We start from the raw sequence: 2500 nt of genomic DNA on the forward strand, positions 1-2500 counted from the left end.
ACACACTCACACACATGTACACATTTCCTCTCTCCCTTCAGTTTCACTTGCTTCGTTTTTGTGGGCTTTTTTTGCTCCAGCTTTCTCCCTGTACAGTAGCTTCCGGAAACTTCCTTTCTTTTTTTCGCCTTTTCACCTGCTTGTCTTTTTCAGTCATCTTGCGGTATTTATTGCCCCCCCCCTCCCCTTTCTCACTCAACCTCAGTCCCACTCTGTGGCGTAGCAGCTCTTTCTGGAATGTCTGTCGGGCCTGTATCTTTCAATTACACATTGACAAACGCGCGCTTAAAATATATCCCTGCTTTTAATATGATCTTATCGCGACATGAAAAAACAATTTTGTTTCAAACACAAGATCCAGCGTCGTCAAGCATGGCTGATTGAGGGCGTTAATGAAAATGTCCCTACAGCGCTGTCGGAGTGAGGTATTGTTGTCGGCAGGAATTCCTGGAGGAATGAGCCTCCCTGGTTGCCAGGTTTAAAAAAACAAAGACATCTGAGCATGAAACCAGTAAATCCTTATTAAACCCTTTTGCCTTCTCAAGCTCGGAGTTTGCGTTGAGATGGTTGTTTTTTTGGCAACCGTCATTTTTTCTCAACAACTGCAAGTTTATCACAGCGAAATCTGAATCTGATTTCATCGTCCAATTTCAGTAACCTTCCTGCATTGTCACTTCTCGTCTTGCTCAAAAGATATTGAACAAGAACGCAGGCCTTTAACGCGCGTCAAACCCCGCATATCTCAAAAGTCTCCACGTGTGTAGCAAAAGAAATGTTTTTTTAGAAAGAAAGTGGCATCAGAAACATTTGTCTCGGACGGGTTCGCGACTGAACGCCCAAGCCTCGGGCCCCCCCCACCCCACCCCACTGAATAGAGCCTCTGAGACGGGCATTCATTACCCCTCCTCACAAATCACTGGGTGATTACATGTTTTAAATAATGGAGTCGGCCGGAGGAAGGGGTGCTGGTCTTTTGTCACCTGTAATAGACCTTTAGTCCTCATCCGTCCCGCTGCTGACAGCACGGCGGAAGGACTCAGGGGAGGCCTTGAGGGGACAGTGAGGGACGCTTCGCCTTTCGTGACCGGCTCAATATGAGCCGGAACTTCCAGGCAAACTTCAGCACTGTGTGAGAGGAGAATGGGGGGGGGGGGGGGGGGGGGGGGAGAGTCACTGACTCTGAGCAAACAGTGTCGTCTTGGTGTATTTTTACATTCTCCACGAGTATGTTAGACTCTCACTAACTCACTCACTTACTCACTCACTCTCTCACTCACTCTTTCTGTGTGTGTGTGTGTGTGTGTGTGTGTGTTTCTGTGTGACAGAGAGAGAGAGAAAGAGAGACAGAGAGAGAGTGAGTGTGTGTGTGTGTTCCTGTGTTTCTGTGTTCCTGTGTGAGTGTGTGTCCCTGTGTCTTTGTGTGGATGCGGCAGTCTGTTCTCTCGGATCACCTGGAGAAGCAGTTAGCTGGTATTTTTAGAACAGCCCTCAGTGTGTGATAGAGTTGGATTGTGTGTGTTTTTTCCTGTCATTAAAGCACGTTTTGTTTTGCAAAGTTTTTTGCCTTTGCCTGAAAGCCGAAACACTCACAGATGAGGATGGGGGGGTGGGGGGGGGGAGGCAGCGGTCCTCGGGGGGTCATCTCTTAGAATCGGGAACCACTTAGTTTAGCGTACAGTTTAGCATTTCTGTTCTCCGCTCCAAACAAAACCACTGTCAAGCCCCACACTGCTGTCATCCCACTTACATTCTTCTGCAGTCTCTTCAAAAGACAGGGGAAAATATACACACACACACACACACACACACACACAAAGTCCTTTTGTGCGTGCGCGTCACAGACAAAATCCTTTTGTGCGTGTGTGTGTGTTCTCCTTCTGTGTTGTGTTGTCAGGTCCGCCTTAATAGCAGCTTCCGCGTTTTCCATCAAAAGTAGGCAGGGATCGCCGAAAAAAAAAAAGAAATTGACCACCTTGTCTCCGACGAGCGGGTACAGCTCGGCTGTCAGCGAGTCACCGAGACGTCTCTGGCAGGGAATTGTTAATTGCCACGTTTTAACTGGTGACGTTAAGGCTTGCCTCTCCTGCCGGCGCGGTGAGTTCTGGTGACTCCACCTTTTTTTTTCTCTTGGCAGTGAATGAGACGGCAGGGGGAAAGGAAAAAAAAAAAAAAAAAACGACTTGGGGGTGGAGGAGCGTTTGGCTTTTAAGATGGCACCTCAACTGGTCTGCGCATTGTTCTTTGGAATGGAAAATTAGAGGCACGACGACGCGAAAAAAAAAACGAAAACGAAAACCTCCGCAAATCCCGGTGACAGCTGCAAACAGCTCCGCGCCGCCCCTGTCGAGTCGGCGCACGCTTCCGCGCGTCGCTCCGCTCCCCGCCACCGAACGCCGCCGCTCTCCGCCATTGTTCTGCCCCCCGTCTCCAACAATGCAGCGCAGAGTGATGAGCGTACTTATTTGCCTCCTGATACTGACACATAATTGGATGGTGTCCC

At 49.1% G+C, this 2500-nt stretch overlaps 1 protein-coding gene across 3 annotated transcripts in view; it reads left to right on the forward strand.

The window, feature by feature from the left end:
• dacha (dachshund a) overlaps positions 1-2500 on the forward strand; it is a 167288-nt gene that overhangs the window by 30070 nt on the left and 134718 nt on the right. The gene's annotated exons all lie outside the window — the stretch shown is intronic.

The sequence above is a fragment of the Sardina pilchardus genome, chromosome 5 (assembly GCF_963854185.1).
Source record: "Sardina pilchardus chromosome 5, fSarPil1.1, whole genome shotgun sequence".
Classification (NCBI taxonomy): Eukaryota; Metazoa; Chordata; class Actinopteri; order Clupeiformes; family Clupeidae; genus Sardina; species Sardina pilchardus.